Source organism: Malaclemys terrapin, chromosome 5 (genome assembly GCF_027887155.1).
Source record: "Malaclemys terrapin pileata isolate rMalTer1 chromosome 5, rMalTer1.hap1, whole genome shotgun sequence".
In the NCBI taxonomy this organism is placed as follows: domain Eukaryota; kingdom Metazoa; phylum Chordata; order Testudines; family Emydidae; genus Malaclemys; species Malaclemys terrapin.
Window position 1 is genome coordinate 63017272 of NC_071509.1, and position 19825 is coordinate 63037096.

Consider the following 19825-nt stretch of genomic DNA (forward strand, 5'->3'; position numbering starts at 1 on the left):
CCAAAGCTGAAGGAGGGCTTGCCAAAGCTCAGGGTTAGACACATGTTTAAGAACTGACCGTTCCAGACGGCGAGTCACCCCTACCGCATAAAGGGAATCACTTATAATATTAAGAGGCACATTAGGCCATTTGACAAAGGCACGGATGATGGCACGAAATTCCAATACCTGGAGAGACCCGTTAGCCACAACCATCTCATGACGCCAGGTACCAGCATCGCGCCATAAAAGACCGGCACGAGCCGCTCTACCACTAGCATCAGTGAAGACAGTAAGGCCCTCAACCGGGGAGGAACGTTGCATGAGTACCTTCTCTAATGGGATTGTGACAGAGAGGAGACGATGAGAAGGGTAATGATGAGTGACTTGACCTGTATAACCAGATAATGCTGCAGCAAAAACAAAATCATTAGCAAGAACATGAGCATACAACGTAACATTAAACGGTATATAAAGAACATCAGGTTCTGAACCAGTGATAGCAATCACACGGGCGCGGGCTATGACAATGAGGGATGCGATGGCTTCTACACGAGTAGTAACGGTTTTGGTGGGTTGAGAGGACGGGAAGATCCATTCAAGCCCAATTAACGGATCCGGTAATTGAGGGATCCACTGAAACAGCAACGCCTCCAGAGACGCATTCCTTGAGAGAATTGCTAGTGAAATAGGAGAATCGGGATGAACACGGCCAGAATACTGATGCGCGAGCTTATCCGCGATCACTTGCAGGGTGGCATGGTGTTCGGGTAGCAATACGCAGGGCTCATCCGGACTACGGCCACCTTTTAATAAACGCAGTAGCGGAGCGAGATCAGCATTAGAAATGCCGCAGAGGCCACGGACCCACTGCAGGTCACCGACAAGCCGCTGGATGTCATGTAAGTTACGCACGGTAAGGTCAATAGTTAGTTAGTTTCTGTGGCCGTACAATAGAGTCAGTGATATGCATACCCAGATAAAAATATGGCACTTGCCGTTGTACTTTATCAGGGGCGATAACAAGACCAGCAGAGCACAAAGCGGTAGTGATCTCAAGGATAGCCGTATCACAATTGAGAGCGGCCCCAGCGAAAAGAAGGTCATCCATATAGTGATAGATTACCCATTGAGGATGTGCAACACGGAGTGGTTTGATCGCCCAGGCAAAATATAGTTGACAGATGGTGGGTGAGTTTTTCATCCCTTGTGGTAACACAGTCCATTGATAGCGCTGAGTAGGCTCAGCTTTATTGATAGAAGGAACGGAGAAGGCAAACTTTTCCCTGTCTGCAACATGAAGCGGAATTGTAAAGAAGCAGTCTTTTAGATCTATGACAAGTAAGGGCCAGTTATGCGGGAGCATTGTAGGGGTAGGCAGTCCCGGTTGGAGAGCTCCCATGTCCTTCATAACGGCGTTTACCGCACGAAGATCATGGAGTAAGCGCCACTTCCCCGATTTTTTGGGAATAGTAAAGATGGGGGTATTCCAAGGGCTCACGGAGGGTTCAAGGTGGCCCTTGCTCAACTGTTCCTGGACCAATTCTCGTACATGGGCGAGCTTATGGGCTGGAAGCGGCCACTGAGCAACCCATACCGGAGTAGAGGTCAACCACTCCAGCTGCAGGATCGGCCGCCCCTCAATGGCCGCTAAGCAAAAGGAGAAGTCTGTAGTACAATCCCCCACTGGCTTAAACAATCACGTCCCAGCAGCCAGACGGGGGCAGGGAGAACATATGGTCGTACTTTTGCTTTCACCACGGGCTCTCCCTCATCAAAGATAGTGATAAAGTATGTGCTGATACGGGTCAGTTGGGTACCTCCAATGCCGCGGACCGACGACGTGGCGGTTTGTAAGGGCCAAGACTCGGGCCAGTGCTGAGCGGGCACGATGGTCACATCAGCCCCAGTATCTATAAGGGCTTCATGTTGGAGTTGGCGCCCGTCTGGACCGATGAAGCACACCTTCCGTAGTGGCTTTCGTTGCGTAACTGTCATGGCGAGGTTTATTTGCGGCGAGTCGGTGGATCCAAAACCACGGGGGACGCGTTCTACCGCAGCGGTAGAGGGCATCGCACCCTGGAAAGGGATCAATTGTGCAATACGAGAACCCGCCACAATGTTAACCGGCGGGAAGAGGGCGCGGACCATGATTCCGATATTCCCGGTATAGTCGGCATCAATAAGGCCGGGTAGCACAAAAACACCTTGTTTGGATGTAGAGGACCGGCCGATTAAAAGAGCGCTAAGTCCATAGCCCAAGGGGCCAAACACAGTGGAGGAAATAACATGTACCTTGTCATCTTCCAGTGTTACATCTGCTGCAGTGGCCAGGTCCACTCCAGCACTTCCTCGGGTGGCTCCGGAGAGGTATTCCAAACAACCGGCCTGCCGTTGGGGAAGGTTTGTGTCGTCACGCCCCCCCCCCACCGGGCGCTCCGCGTCCCGTTTCCCGGTAACGGTGTACCATCCTTTTTGAAACGGGACCGGCATTCCGAAGCTCGATGGCCGAATTTACTACAGCGGTTACAAATGCCGGGAAAGGGGACATGCTTGTGTTCTTGCACAGAGTCCATCCCCTTCTTCTTGTCCCGCTTAGGGCAGTTACGTTTAAAGTGTCCCACCTGTCCGCAGGTGAAACAAGTTCCTGAGGGGCGCGGGCTGCCGCGGTGATTGTTCGCCCCTATTAGTGGCCGGAGGGCGACCGCCAAGGCCGATGCCTGTGCCTTGGCGTGGACCTCTGCCTTTTCAGACTCCTCATATACGGAGGTGCGGTTGCAGGCTTCAATCATCTCCCTCAGGGAGGCTGTTTTAGGGAACGTTGCCAAAATGCAGCAACAGACAGGGTTCGCATTCTGTGTGGCGAGATCAAGCCCAACAGCCGCCTTTGCTTCGGCCGTTAAGTTGGGAGAGCGATCTATCGCCTCTTGTAGTCGATCCAGGAAGGTGGAATACGGTTCCAAAAGCGCTTGAGCGATCTTAGCATACGGCGGCGGCGGTCTACCCATCTGTGGGACCTCCTTGAACGCGGCTAAGGCCAGCTCCTGCGAGTGCTGCAAAATGCGGGGGTCGAGTCGTGCCTGCACTTGCGGGTCTGCGTAGAGCCCCCGCCCCATAAGCACGTCCAGGCAGGCGAACTTAAGGGGATTGTCATCTGGTAGATCCAGGTTGCGGACAATGGCCATTTCCACTCGTTTGGTCCAGTCATCTTTCCACAATAGGCGTTGTGTCGGCGTCAGGAGCATGTCCGCAAATTTAACAGAATCATAGGGACACATGGCCTGTCCCACAAAGATCTGCTCAATCAGGGATTGCACATAGGGATTGTGCAGGCCGTATGACATAATGGATTTCTGCGCCTCTCTAACGAGCTTCCAATCCAATGGAGCCCAGTGCCGTCAGTCCGGATGATGCGGGTCCGTCACGACCGGGAAGGTGCTGGGGAGGAACTGACCTTCTATGTGGGCTTCTTTAATTAAACCAAACCATCTACGTGCCGGATCCGGTGGGCCAGGTCCGCCGCCCGTACCCGGATCACTGTCTGGCACTATGGGCGAGGGGGCACCCGAGGAGTACGCAGGAGGGGCTATCGGGTTCATTGTAACGAAAGGATTTGAGGACGGGGCCACCAACGGACGGCCAGGTAGCGTGCGGCGAGGCGGCTTTGGCGGCGGCATGCCAGGGTGTAGCGGATGACCTGCGCATCCTGTCAAGCAGTCCCACATGCCGCAAGCACAAGCTTTAGCCTGGCCGGGGGGATGGGGGGGGCACCCGGATACGTTCGTTCGATAGTCCAATGTAGGCGGGCCCCCTTTCAAGGCTCAGAGCAGGTGAGACTGCGGGGGTGCCTCTTCGGCAATGCGTGACACGCGACTCAAAAGTTCCTGTAGTGTAAGGCCTTGCTTGTACATTTCAGCTCTAAACTCCTGGTCCGAATTTAAAACCTCCATAGGAGATTCGGTGTCGGGGGGTAACGGAATATCACAAGGGTCAAGTTCCGGCGCGAGCAGAATAAAGGTGTTCTCACCTCCTAAAAATTCTCGCGCTCCTACGGGCAGGACAGTTGGTGGCTCCGTCGGTACAGGTGACTCAGGCTGAGAGGTCACCCTTTTTTGAAAAAGGTCATCTATCGCCGACTGCACCTCAGCTTCGGCTGTGAGGGTCTCAATCAGTTTTTTAGATTTCCACCAAACTTGGCTCAAGGAGACAGCCTCTTTGTTGCCGTGGGCAACCGATTCCCATAGATCAGAGCCGAGGCTTTCCCAGACTGCTTTATCAAAGACAGTATCAGGAGTAACAAAAAACCCGCGTCTCTCCCCCCATTCCAACAAACGGGACAACGCGTCAGAGGGAAGCTTCTCTCCCCGCTTTTCAGCGATGCGTAATAAAAAATCATGCACCGTCTCCTCCTCTGCAGACAAAGCAGAGCCCATTTCATCAAATGCAGCCGCTCACCTGTGAGCTCACGAACATCTCTCTCGGACGACCAGGAGCCGGTATCTCCTGCCGCGGCTGCCACCTCTGCCTTTTCTCACCGAACGCTTCAGTCGGCTGCCTCGATGTCCAAGCCGAATCACGTCTGGGTCACCATTTGTGGGGTCCCATGCGGAGCGGATAAAGCACACGACCAATATGGTTGCAAGCTGAATCAAATCCTGTGTATTACAAGCTTTCTTTTATAGTTTTTTCTCAACATTACATAACACAATTAAGCTATAACAACACATCTATGGATTGGACAAGAAGGAGAATCATGTGTTTATCACATGTATAGCCCCACACCGATTGGTTCAACCGTTCCTTACATAAGGCCATGATTTGTTTACCTCATCTTATATAATCCTAGACCACCAGGGGGCCGTACATAAGGCCATGATCATCTTATATAATCCTAGACCACCAGGGGGCCTTACATAAGGCCATGATTTGTTTACCTGGCAAGTGTCCCATCGTGACCCTTACCTCCTCATGGAACTTTTCATTAGGTTGGTGTAGGGATGATACATCCCCACACTGGAGCACATGACTTATGAGGATAGGCTGAGGGAACTGGGATTGTTTAGTCTGCAGAAGAGAAGAATGAGGGGGGATCTGATAGCTGCTTTCAACTACCTGAAAGGGGGTTCCAAAGAGGAGGGATCTAGACTGTTCTTAGTGGTACCTGATGACAGAACAAGGAGTAATGGTCTCAAGTTGCAGTTGGGGAGGTTTAAGTTGGATATTAGGAAAAACTTTTTCACTAGGAGGGTGGTGAAGCACTGGAATGGGTTACCTAGGGAGGTGGTGGAATCTCCTTCCTTAGAAGTTTTTAAAGTCAGGCTTGACAAAGCCCTGGCTGGGATGATTCAGTTGGGAATTGGTCCTGGTTTGAGCAGGGGGTTGGACTAGATGACCTCCTGAGGTCCCTTCCAACCCTGATAGTCTATGATTCTCAGATGTGTTGCTTATGTCCATTTGATTGAAGGTATCCATAGGGGACCGGCTCTGGCCTGGCATGTGTAAGTGCCAGTATAAGGGGCACTGCCGGCCCCCTCCCTCTCTCAGTTCCTTCTTGCCAGAACTACGACAGAGGGGTCATGGATTGGACTTGAGCAACACATCTGAAGAACAGTTACGAAAGGTGAGTAACCATTTTTTCTTCGAGTGCTTGCTCATGTCCATTCCATTGTAGGTGATTCCCAAGCAGTATCTCCGGAGGCAGGGTAGGAGTTTATGGACATGTCGATTGCAACACAGCTCTGCCAAATCCAGCGTCATCCCTGGCTTGCTGGGTGATGGTGTAATGCGTTGTGAAGGTGTGTATTGACGACCACATTGGAGCTCTGCAGATATCCTGGATGGGGATATGAGCCAGTAAAGCGGCCAACAATGCCTGAGCTCTCGTGGAGTGAGCAGTTACTATTGGTGGGGGCGTCACCCACGCCAATTCGTAGCAGGTACGGATGCAGTTGGTGATCCAGGACGAAATCCTCTAGGACGCCCTTCATTCTGTCAGCCACCGCAATGAAGAGTTGAGTCGATCTGTAGAAAGGCTTAGTATGCTCTAGGTAGAAAGCCAGGGCGTGCCTAATGGGTAGGGTGTGCCAGAGCCTGTCCTCGTTAGACACGCGTGGCTTTGGACAGAACACCAGGAGGAAGATGTCCTGGTTGACATGGAAATGAGACACCACCTTTCGCAGGAAGGCAGGATGGGGACGCAACTGGACTTTATCCTTGTAGAACACCATGTACGGGGGCTCTGATGTAAGAGCTTTAATCTCAGAGACTCACCTTGCTGATGTAATACCTACAAGGAATGTGACCTTCCATGACCGATAGGAGAGAGAGCAAGAGGCTTGAAAGGAGGATTGGTAAACCTGAAAAGGACTAGATTGAGATCCCATTGGGGGAATCGGATCACGGACTGGAGGAAACAGGTCTCTTGAGGCCCATGAGGAACCTGATAGTCATTTATGTTAGAATACTGATCTACCCTGGACGTGCAATTGGAATGCTGATATGGCTGCCAAGAGCACCTTAGTCGATGAAAAGAAAGCAACAGGGCCTTGTAAATGCAGAAGGTAGTCCAGGATGGATTGTAAAGAGGCACTGGCAGGGGAGATATTCCCCTCTGAAGCCCAGCAGGAAAAGCATTTCCACTTTGCAAGGTAGATAGCTCTAGCGGAGGGCTTTCTGCTTTCCAGAAGTACTTGCTGGACCTGCATGGAGCAAGCCTTCTCCTCAGGGCTCAGCCACACAGCATCCATACCGTGAGGTGGAGAGAGGTGAGATTTGGGTGCAGCGACCCTCCATGATCCTGAGAAAGCAGGTCTGGATGGCCAGGGGAATCCCATGGGGCTGTCATTGCCACATCCATGAATGCACCGAACCAGTGCTGGTGAGGCCAGGCCAGGGCGAACATAATGACTCGTGCCTTGTCCTTGATCTTGTAAGGGCCCTGCTGATCAGTGGGATTGGCAGAAAGACATACATGAGACCCTCTGACCACGACAGACAGAAGGCATCCAATAGTGAGCCACAGCCGAGGCCTTGTCACGAGCAGAACTGGTGGCATTTTCTGTTCTGTCTGGTTGCGAAAAGGTACACTTGGGGAACTCCCCACTTTTGGAAGAGCATCTGGGCAACCTCCAAGTTGAGGGACCACTCGTGGTGAGAGAAGAAGGACCTGATGAGGCAATCCGCCAGCATGTTCCAATCACTGCAGAGGTGGGAGACTTTTAGGCAGATAGCATGCTGGATGCAGAAGTCCCACAGGCAAAGGGCTTCCTAACACAGGACTGACGATCGCGCTCCCCCTTGTCTGTTGATGTAGAACATGGAGGCCATATTGTCTGTCAGTACTTGCACCACTCGACCAGATAGATGGGGAAGGATTACCTCGCACGCCAGGCAGATGGCCCTGAGCTCTCTGTTTATGTCAAATGACAGCTCCTCCCACGACCAGAGTCTTGAGTTTTGAGGGCACCAAAGTGCGCTATCCAGCTGAGGTCAAACACATCCGACACCAGGGATTCTGTGGGCCATGGAGTGACAAACGAAACCCCTTTCATCACCGGATTTGGATTGCACCACCACTGGAGGGAGTTGAGTACCTGGGGCAGAATTGTGAGGAGCCTGTCCAGGGGGTGTCTGAGAAATAGACAAACAGCAGCCATATTTGAAGGGGCCTCAACCACAGCTTGTGTGCTGGACTACGTAGGTGCACGCAGCCATGTGCCCTAGGAGTCCAAGACAGACCTGAGCTGTGCTGAGCAGGTGTGGTGACTTGGGCAATCAGATCTGACATTGCCCTGAACCAATGCTCTGGTTGGGTAGAGTAGAGGACTGCTCCAACTAACTCTATCCTCTGAACAGGGACCAATGCTGATTTTTGTTCGCTTGGCCCAGGGCGTGACAAGTGGCTCGCAAAACCTCAATACTAAATTGCGCCTGCCCTTTTGAGCAGCCCTTAATGAGCCAGTCATCCAGATAGGGATAGGTGTGGACCCCGACAGTAAGCTGCGACTACTGCCGTGCACTTTGTAAACACACTTGGCGCTGTCGCTAGGTTGGACGGGAGCACTATGAACTGGTAATGTGTCTGACTGACCAAAAACCGTAGAAATCTCCTGTGGCTGGGAAATATCGAGATGTGACAGTAAGCGTCTTTCAGGTCGAGGGCAGCATATCAGTCTCCGGGATCCAGAGAGGGGATGATGGAGGCCAGGGAGACCAAAGTGGAACTTCAACTTCTTTAGATATTTGTTGAGGTATCGTAGGTCTAAGATGGGCGTAAGCCCCCTATGGGCTTCGGAATGAGAAAGTACCAGGAGTAAAAATCCCTTCCCTATTTGTTCTGTGGGAACTTCCTCCACGGCCCCGAGCCACAAGAGGGCTTGTACCTCCTGGGCAAACAATTGCTCGTGAGAAGGGTCCCTGAAGAGGGATGGGGAATGGGAATGAAAGGGAGGATAGAAAGAAATTGGAGGGTATACCCCACTGCCACCGTATTGAGGACCCAGTGGTTAGGGTGACCAGACAGCAAGTGTGAAAAATCGGGACGGGGGTGGGGTGGTAATAGGAGCCTATATAAGAAAAAGGCCCAAAAATCAGGACTGTCCCTATAAAATCAGGACATCTGGTCACCCTACCAGTGGTCCATAGTTACGGCAGTCCAAGTGGGGAGGAAAGGTAACAAACGGTGGGAAAATAAAGGGTAAGAGAGCCTGGTTGTAGGCTGGGAAGTCGCCCTTGAGTGTCCCCTCAAAATGATTGCCTGTTCTTGGGAGGGGCGTGGCTCGAGCCCAAATGAGCCCCTGCTGCAGACGGCTGGCTTTGGCGCTGCCTATATCCCCTGCTCTTTCTGCAGGATGGTTCCACTCTGGTCTGGCCCGTGAACCTCTGCATTTGCTGAGGTTTAAATCTCTTCCTAGCGTGGGCCCGGGTGTACAGATCCAGTGAGCGAAGAGTGGCCCTTGAATCTTTTAGGCCGTGTAATCTGCTGTTTGTTCAGCAAATAAATAGGGCCGAGCCATCGAACAAGAGGTCCTGGATGGACTATTGGACTTCCACTGACAGGCTAGACGAGTGAAGCCATGACGCCCTTTTCATGGCCATCATGGAAGTCATCGCCGTGGCTGAGGAATCTGCCCCATCTGAAGTGGCCTGGAGGGAGGCTCTCGTGATTGCCCTACCCTCATGTAGTATGGCACTGAACTCCTGCTTAGCCTCCTGTGGGTGCAAGTCAGCAAACTTGGCCGTGGACTGCCATATGTTAAAATGATACCTGCCAAACAAGGTCTGGTGGTTTGCGATACGAAGCTGTAGGCTGGCTGTAGAACACATTTTCCTGCCGAAAAGATCAAGTCGCTTCGTGTCTTTATTTTTCGGGATCAAGATGGGCTGCCCCCACCTCTTGTGCTCGTTGACAGCCGTGACCACCAGTGACCCGAGGGAGAGGTGTGTATGTAAGTACTCAAATCCCTTTCCAGAAACGTAGTATTTGCGTTTTGCCCTCTTAGAAATGGGGCTGGGGTGCCGGGCACAGGTAGACCCACCTTTGCTGTGGCCGTTGCCACCAAGTGATCAAATAGGGAGTCTGCAGGTTCGGACATCTCCTCCACCTCCAATCCCAGGTTGGCCGCCACCCATTTAAGCAGCTCCTGGTGGCCTCTGACATCATCTTGAGGCACAATCTGCCATAGGCCTGCTACTGCCTCATCAGGCAATGATGAGGGGGAGGCCGCCCCAGGATGAGGGGCGGGTTCCATGTCCCCTGCCTGGGAAACCACATCCACCGGAGGAAGTGGCCCTTGGGCCCCTTGGACGGACGCGACATCTGAGCCTGGGAACAGTTGAGACACCAAGGCCGAAGGTCTTTCTGATGCCCCGGAGACTGAGCGCTGGGCCTGAGGTCCCCCAGCTTGGGGAATTGCCCATGAAATATAGATTTGCTAGGGCCCAGGCCACTGATCCTGTGGCCACATACTTGCAGGTTGGCTCTGGGAAGAACCTGCTGGCTGTGCAGGTGGCAGTTGATCCCTGGGGACCATTGACTCCTCACTCTCAGAGCCCAAGGAGGAATGGTCTTCCTCTGGTGACCATGGTGTCGCCACAATAGAGTAGACTTCCCCCTATGTCTGTCAGTCTTATGCCTGCCAATCAAAGAGTGGTATCAGGAGCCCACTGAGCCATGCCATTTATCTGGCAACTGGCAGCGCTGCTCAAAGACCTGGTAATAATCCGGAGAATGATGCCACCCATTTCAGGGACAGTGTGCAGGCTCCGGTGATCGGGATTGGGAGCGTGGGGATCGTCTATGACACTCCGGTGACCAACGTCTGGGCTCCGGCGACCAGCGATGGGCCGGTGACCGGCATCAGCCTTCCAATGACCGGCATTGGGGCTCTGGAGATCAGTGTTGCTCTGAGGAGCAGTTCCAGAACTCCGGAGAGCACAGAGGCGGCTCTGGTAAGCAGCGCCTGGGAACTGGGGAGCAGCATCTTTTGGGTGACCACTGCCGGAGTTCCGGGGACCAGCAGCGTGCCTCTGTGGCCCGGTACCATGGATCTGGTGACTGATGTCTGAATCCCAGAGATCAGTGCCTGGAGCTTAGTGACTGGTGCCAGGAACCCACTGAGTGGCCGTGAGTCTGTGATTCGAGACACGGCTCTGGAGATCAATGGCATGGTCCTGGTGAGTGGGACGCAGTATGTTGCTGCGGGAGTGACTTCTTCAGGGGTGCCATTGAGGGCTTTCCCCTAGAAACAGATGGGCGGGAGGGGGTTGTTAGGCCTCTCTTCCCGAGAAGTGGGTGGCAGTGGGCGGGAGAAGATGTCTTTTGCTGCTTGGAAGACTTCTGTGGTGGACTGGACCATGAGCTACCACGTACTTCTACCACTCCCTGGGGTAGAAGACAGATTGCAGGACAGACTAGGCCCAATAGGTGAAGCTGCCCTTGGTTACGCTGTGGTGATGGTGAGATGGTCCGACTTGGTCTAGGCTCCTCTTCTCCCATATCTTTACCCTTACGGGACCCCAGGGAACGCCCTCTCCCAGCTTTTTGTGTCTTTTGGCTGATACTGGTGACAAGGATCGGCATCGAGAGGCAGCCAGTGCTGGGGGTGCACTTTTTGATCAATGTCAAAGTACTCGGCACCAAGTCCGAATGTGCCGGCTCTCAGGCCAGTGCAAGAACAGACTCCATGAGGAGCGGGTGGAGCCAAATATCTCTCTACTTTCTGGTCTGAGGTTTGAATCCCTTGCAAATACAGCACTTTTCACAAGTGTGGGCCTCACTCAGACACTTCAAACAACTAAGATGTGGATCACTGATTGGCATGGGCTTCTTAAAGCAATCACAAGGCTTGAAGCCTGGAGAGCCTGGGCTAAGTCCCTCAGGGACTATGAATAACTAAGTATATAAAGACTATTAGGAACTGTTAACTACCTCTAACTGCCACTATTTGCACAAGGAAGGTTCGTAGAACCACTGAAAGAGAAACCCCTTGCTAGAACAAGGGGAGCATTCCAGCACTGACACTAGCAGTAAGAAGGAACTGAGGGACGGAGGGGGCCGACAATGCCCCTTATACCAGCGCATATGCACGCCACTTCAGAGGGCGCCAGAACTGGTCTCCTACGGATACCACTGAGGAAAATCTTCCGGCACCGGTGCATGTGGCGAGCGCACACACCTACAATAGAATGGACATGACCAAGCACTCGAAGAACACCACCAGAGCTAACCAGGAATCTATTGCTGGCACGACCTCTCATATATCTTGGTGGAAATGGAAAAGGCGTCAGACACACACAATTCAGAGTTACCAAGCAGCACAAGTACTGTGGAATGCTCCTTGGGCTGCGGTGCAATGTATCCTCTTTAGGCCACTTCTCCCACAAGGTCCCCAGAAGAGAACAGGCTGTGGGAGGGGTGTGTGAAGCAAACATACCATTATGGACAGAAGAGAGAGAAGCAAGGGTATGGATGAGACAAAGGAGAATACAGGGTGGAAAGTAGAAGACTGAAGGATGGGAAAATACGACAAGAGAGTCGAGCAGAGGGCAAAAGGAGAAAACATGAGAGAAATTAGTACAGGCAGCTGAAAGCAGAAAAAAGCAGGAAGGAGAAGGGTATAGTTTAACAACAGAAAAAAAGAAAAAAGAAAATAAGATAGGACTAAGAACAGGGGAGAGAAACTAGTAGAAGAAAAATACCACAGATATCCGCGATGCTACAGCAGGGGTCGGCAACGTTCGGCAAGCAGCTCGCCAAAGTAAGCACCCTGGCAGGCCGGGCCAGTTTTATTTACCTGCTGATGCAGCAGGTTTGGCCGATCGCGGCCCCCACTGGCCCCGGTTTGCCATCTCAGGCCAATGGGGGCGGCGAGAAGTGGCGCGGGTGAGGGATGTGCTGGCCGCGGCTTCTTGTCGCCCCCATTGGCCCGGGACAGCGAACCGCGGCCAGTGGGGGCCGCGATCAGCCGAACCTGCCGTGTCAGCAGGTAAATAAAACTGGCCCGGCCTGCCAGGGTGCTTACCCTGACGAACCGCGTGTCGAACATTGTCGACCCTTGTGCTACAGTCTACTAGCTCTCCAGTTGTACAGTCTACCAGTGAAAACAGGTAAACAAGACCTGAATTTCTAATATAAACAAACATACAGAAAAAATTAAAAACAAAAAAGCTTTTCAGACTTTTACACACACAATCCAGGAGTTATGGATGTGCCACTACTGTCAGATAAAGCAAAAAAGGGCACTAACCCAGGTAACCTTTAAAGAAAGGTTTGTGCAATCCCTTATTGCATAAGAAAGTCTGCTAACAGGTTACAACTGTCCTTTGATTTTAGGAAGTAACAGGGTTTCTCCTTCCATACGTTAGCACTCAGGTGCACTAACAAAAGTAAACCAGACAACGTACACTGTAGCATATCTCCTTTTCAGATCACTAAGACTTTCAGGTTATTAATTTGTCACCTATTACAAGCACTCATCATCCATACCATATGTGAGGAGGGGGGGAGGGACGAAGAGAAGCCACGCTATTTGGTTGCCCATGCTTGTAACCCATATTACAAAATAAGGCAGTTTCTGCTGATGGATTTAACAGCTACAAAGGAGTTTTAAAGCTGTGTTCATTCAAAAGATTCTTTCTTCTTGGGCAAACTATTTGAGAAGCTCTGTGTGTGTGAGAGAGAGCGAGCGAGCGAGAGAGAGAAATAATCCAGAAGTTGAACATGTGAGAGAAGAAACGTTCAAATAGAAGAGGGGAAAATATTTCAAGCTTATCACAAGGCAACCCTACAGCCTAACTCCAGAATGATATCAGGTTATATTATGATATGGTAATAATTCTGGCTTAATTACACCACCTCTTAAGCTAGTTTCAGATCATATTTCTCTCACTGTTATGTTTTGGGAACATGTGATGACAGGAATGCAGTGCTGTTGCACAAATGCTGTATTTCACTGATTAATTTTTCTATGTGTTGGCTTATACAGTCCAGTATTTATTTTAGCTAGCACCGCTTTTAGAAAAATCCTGCCTTCTTCATACCCCTTCTAAGGGAAAAAAGGCCCTCCTGTATGTGTTTCCACTCCAGCCTTTTTGATTGCATTCATGGCTTCCCCTGTACAGAAGACAATTGATAAGGGAGTGTTAATCTGGATAGCCCAAGCTACTCAAAAACACAGCTTGGCACCAAGGGAATACATTTTACAAGTTATAGTCTTCTCTTGACATAAATTGTTAGCTCCCATTATCATTGAGTTGTGAAGCATGTGAATCAAGAGGGAAAGGAGGTGGGATTATGCCTCTAAATACAAACTGGGCAAGAAAAAACCTGAATACTGCACAGACTTTTAAACAGCCAAACCAAGCTGAGTCATTAAACCTCTCATATACAATAAAATCAAAACCCTGGAAAACTGGAGTTATAAAACAATTCAGTTCATTCATTGGCTGCTTGCACAAAAGAAATAATAGTAAAGGATGTGCCAAAAATGTTGACCTCAATTTACTTGTTTTCTACTAGTGTCAAATATCTTCAGTACACTGATATTTAAGTAACAAATTGATATGCAGAAGCCAGCTGTATTATAAATTAGACATAACCTAACCGTCTGGTATGGGATGTTTAAAAAAAATAAATAAATAAATAAAAAATAAATATCTAATAAATCTTTACTAGTAGTAAAACCCATGACAGATTATCTCTGTTTTTCAAAGACTATTGTACATATACCTCTTTGCCTTTTTTCCCCATTCCCCACAAAAGAAATTAATTGGCATTCAGAGTTTGTTCTTCCATGCCCTTTTTTAAAAAAATACATTCCAAAATAAAAGGAAGCATGTAGCTATACCCATAACAAGTGGGCAATTTCTGTATTTTTCAGCAGTTACCATTCACTGGCACATTTATTTTTAAATTCCAAGCTCCTATACACAGGAGGAAAGTATTCCCCTTCCACACACAGAAACCTGAACAAAAACACCAGAGGCACATTTGCAAATGAACTGACAAATATGTTTGATGGATAGTTTAAAACTTAAACATACCAAGGGAACTAAATCTTGACAGCTGCTAAAATTCCACGGAGCATTTGTTGAACTATGAAGCACTAAATTCACCTTAAAAATCCTTGCTTATAAGTATATACACAATATAGTATGTATATAGCATATACATTATATATAGCATGTATAAAAGAAAAGGGACTTGAAAATCTTTAAAATGGTGGGGAAGCCTGCAAGTTTGAAAAAAGTCTCAACACCTTCAAGCATGAATACTCCCATGTATACTTGAGGCTCTTCACAGAGTTTGTTTCACACAGGTAAACACCTCTGTGTAACACTGAAAATACTTGATTACCACATAACATTCTGGAGGAAGGGAGCAGAGTACACCCCAGACATAAAGAGTCTCAAAAACACCTTCTGTCATCATTTCATGGTGGGTCAGTTAATCCTGGAATATTTTGACAAAGGTTCAGACAAAACCTAATTCTTTTTAGCATCTCATGCCATTCCTATGTTGGAGACTAATGATGGGCTGTTGAACAAAAGCAAAGCCAAGATCTTTCTATCAGATCAATAATCTCTCACTACACAGCAGAAGGGGCTATGGACAAAACTTCTCCAATATTGATTAAAGTTGTGGCTTTGCCTCACTTAAGCAACCCCAAGATATTCTCAATAAAGCTTTATCCTAGTGGAGCTTTATCCTTCCAATTACTCTGCTATCACACAGATGAGAGAAAATGATGAAACTGTACCAAGTAAAGGGGGAAATAAAGAGAAAGCTACATGCTGATCCCAGCATTTATCTGCATCCGAAGAAGTGGGCTGTAGTCCACGAAAGCTTATGCTCTAATAAATTTGTTAGTCTCTAAGGTGCCACAAGTACTCCTGTTCTTCTTTTTGCGGATACAGACTAACACGGCTGTTACTCTGAAACCAGCATTTATGCTACACACTAATCCTAGCACTTTTATTATGGTGGCAGTGTATAGCTTCAGAATGCTGCCTATATACACCAAACATCTGGGGTGAACCAGGAAATGGCCAGACGCCCAATTGTAAAAACTGTTTCCCTGCTACAGTGGAGATGTTAGAAGTTAAGGCTTCAAGAGTCTGCTTTAACGCACATATCTAGGACGACAGAAATGAACACTCACTACTGTTAATCACAGTCCCAGAGATTGTGCATTTGGATCTACTCCCACATAAATATGGGTATTGCTTGAAAGCAGTACAAAAGACAGGACCCATGAGCAGGGACAGCAAGCAGACCACTTACCATGGGCCGGATCCAAAGCCCATTGAAATCAATGGAAAGATTCCTACTGATTTCAATAGTCTTTGGCTCTGGTGCCAGGGTTTCACATTTACTACACTCCCACACTGGCAGATTGTCATTATGTGGCTGTTGTTAAGTGGGGCACTGTGATTTCTTTATTACTTTTTGATGCCCCAATGGCATTGATGAGGGGGAAGAGGGAGGACACCTGAGTATCACTGGAATGCTTACCATGTGTATTCTCCATTACCATGGTTTGTTGCAATCCTCAACTGTGTTCCAATTCGCTTTTGTAACACACACATTACTCACCCATACACCCAGAGATGAGGGGAGGGATAGCTCAGTGGTTTGAGCATTGGCCTGCTAAACCCAGGGTTGTGAGTTCAATCCTTGAGGGGACCATTTAAGGATCGGGGGCAAAAATCTGTCTGGGGATTGGTCCTGCTTTGAGCAGGGGAGTGGACTAGATGACCTCCTGAGGTCCCTTCCAGCCCTGATATGATTCCACTGCCGTGTTTATGGGCTGTGCAGGAGATGATGGGCAAAACTTGTGCTTGCATACCTGAGCACATTTTTCTGAGTACTTCTCAGTGTCTATGTTTCACATTCAAGAAGAGGACAAGGGAGGGGCATTTACCAAGGGCACAATGGGGTATATGCCAAACCTACATCTCCTCCTCACAACATTTTTAAGTTCCTCATTTTAAAAATATTTATGCAAAAGATTTTTTTTTTAATTTTACATAATAATGCAAACTGTGAAAGCAAGTTCGCCAGCCCTAGGGAACTTTGCAATACACAATATTCAGTTTCTTTTCTTTCTTTAAATGCCAAGAAAAAGTGTTATCTAGTATAGAAGGGTTATCCCCTAGCTTGTCTGAAGCCTGCTATGGGATTGTTAACCCCTTCCTGGAGTTGCGCAGAAGAAGCCTAGATATGAGATGAGAATGCCTCATCTGAAGCATTACACTCCTAACAGAAAGCACTGAAGTGTCACACTGGGTATGAGAACAAACCCTGGTGTGAATTTTTCAAGTTACAAATCTTCCAACCAAAGTCACGAGCGAGAACAACAGAAACTTGACAACACTATGAAGTGCGAGTCAATTATTACATGGGAATATCATTGCAATAGCCATGGAGAAACGGTGACATTAAAGTATAAAATTAAAAGGCATTCTTGTGCTGTAAAATAAAATCCTCAATGCTGCCGGGTAAAAGAATACTTACTTAACCAATTATAGAACAAAGCACGTGAATAGGAACAGCAAAGGATCACGTTTCTCCCAGAGTAAATGCTTTTCACATTACTGTACATTTGTATGAAGCCCAGGAAACTACTTGTACTTAATAGTTCAAGAAATCTAAAAAGATCCTTTAAATAAACAAAACTTAAATTAGGTGATTTTAGAAGAAAGTTCATAGCCCACATTTCTTTGCATTAAACATTTTTCACTCAAAAGAACTACACAGATACTGAGGAACTTACCACTTTTGAACTGGAATCAATACCTTTATAGTCAATTGAGGTAAATGCCATTAGTCATGCTGATCATCCTATAACCTCTTGAAGGAATGTCAAACCCAGCTAGCTACACAAACTTAAAATGCTCTTTTTCTCCGGTTACTCTAAGATTTATCACACTCAACCTAAACCTGTCTTGGGCTCTGTGAAAGAGTAAAGGAAACTCCACCTCCATGCGCTCTCACTTTTTTTCTTGATGCCACTACCACTTTCCTCTCCCTCCTGCCACACCTATAAAACAGGTCAGGAGATTGGCCCCTAAAACCCGTGGATCCAAAGTCCCCAAAGTCTATTTTCAAGAACAGTCCCCAGCACTGTGTGGAATGCAGTACGAAAAACCCAGAGAGACCTTGTGTTCAGGAATGAAACAAAGGTAGCGTCATCAGGGAGATGCTTAAGCGTCTTTGCTTCAACTGCCTGTGGAGTAAGGAGCTGTGAGCACAAGCACCTGTATTTTTAGTGTTCTGATCCCCTAATCATTTCAGCAGTACTTAAACGCCACAGATTTCCACTCACTGAAATCAAAAACAATAGGGGGAAAAAAAGTATTTCCAAAGGCTGATGCTATTATTGAACTGCCAATGAAAAAATGTCAGCTAACGCCCCTTAAATATATTCCCCGGTGTTCCTAATCTGAACACAAAAGGTTGGGATTAAAAATGCTTAGATTAAAACTGCAGCTTCTGTGCCCATTGATGACAATAGTTTAAATCCTCGGCTATTGCCTCTTGAAGGCACAGCCTACACAAGGTCTCCAAAGTTCTTTGAAATGTTAAATACTAAGCTGGAAGAGGTCATAAAGGAAATATTCTTTATAAAAGAAACAGATACAACGTACAGCTTTTGAAAATTCATTCCTCAGTTGCTTTGCTTTCAACAACCAGCATGTTCTCAATTTGTTATTGTCTACAGTTCTAACTTCTTTTGAAATGAAACTGAGGAATGGAATAGCTGAATTAGAGCTGGAAACAGCTGCCCAAATATGCATGTTTTACTTCTTAGTGCTCACCAGTCTCCAATAAAAAAGATATCCTGTTTCTTAGCTGGAAAGACTAATTTCATATCTAATCAACTGTCTTAGTCTGACTATCCATTAAAAAAAGTTCTATTGTATTCTGGATTCCAGAACCAGACTGCCTGCACCAATACAGACCTATATTATTGCTCTCCGTTTCACTGCAAATCCAGATGGTGAATTATCTTTCCACAAATAATTTCTTGATTTCTAAAAATAGAAATCTAGAATTATAGGACACTAGTTTATCACCTCCCTTCTTCCCATAAATTATCAACCCCTTTATCATATTTGTTGTTGATTAATATGAATAATGATGTACAAAAAAAGTATGAGGATAGCCAATCAATCATCAATCAGGGCCTGGAGAAATCACCACTATGACATATCAGCTTTTTCCCCAAAATATAGCATCAGCTACTGCCTGTCTCCTTAGCAGTCAGGTAAAAAACAATATATAGATATATTGCAGTGCTAGTGATGAAGTGACATGGGGCCAAGCTGGATGTGATGAGCCAGGCTACACAATCTAAAACCCTCCAAAGAACGCTTCATCATCAAGAACAATTCCTCCAGATCAAACCGTATTCCATCTATTTAGGTTCTTCTACCAGTTCCCACCACAGTAAGAGTATCTGAGCAGATCCTAGGAGTTAATAACCAAAATCACAGTAGACTGGTGGTCAAATTTCCCCCTGCATTTCCATCATCCCCAACACACTGGGATTTGGGGGAGGGGGAATTCTTCCTCCTGACTCTCCCATTTCAGACTTTTCCATTCTTTCTTGTTGCCTTCACCTATTTTTCTTCCTCACTTCTTTGCAGTTTTAAGCAAAATCTGGTAAAACTAAGTTGAAAAATTAAGTTTTATACTCATTCTGATACCTGAGAGATTTGTGGTCACTCTTATCCTCTCCGATAATGACTTTCAAAGCCATGGCCCTATTACCAGGAAAGCCCCATCTCATGTTACCAGGGACTTCAGGTTTCAGGTTGTCAGTTGCATAGTTCATGAGGAATGCAACCACTGGTGGAGGCCACTGTTCCACAGATACACACACTGTTGGGGGTATTGTTGGCCAAGTCCATGAAGGGCTTTGAAGATTCATAGAGATCTTGAATTTGATCAGTTCTAGAAGGAGCCAGTGCAACAAACAAAGCACCGGAATATGTGCTGGGTGGTACAACTAGAAACATGAATTTTGCTTTGTTTTATCCATTTTTCAAAACACTGCTCACCCAACCCAGGAACGAATAGATATAATTTAACCCCTCATTTCTGACAGAACACAAAATAATTTTTTTAAAAATATGAATAATCTAAAGGGAGTTTACATATTGAGAGAAATTCTAGCAGTCAAACTAATAGGTCCATATTGAAAGGACAACAGGTTAAATACACCTCAGACATTCTGGCACTCTCAAAACACAGAGGCCACACCATAAGCCCTTCATTACAGGAGCTGCAGAGAGAACATCAGGAAATAAAACTGCATGTTTGTACACGGATACAGCAATGGAA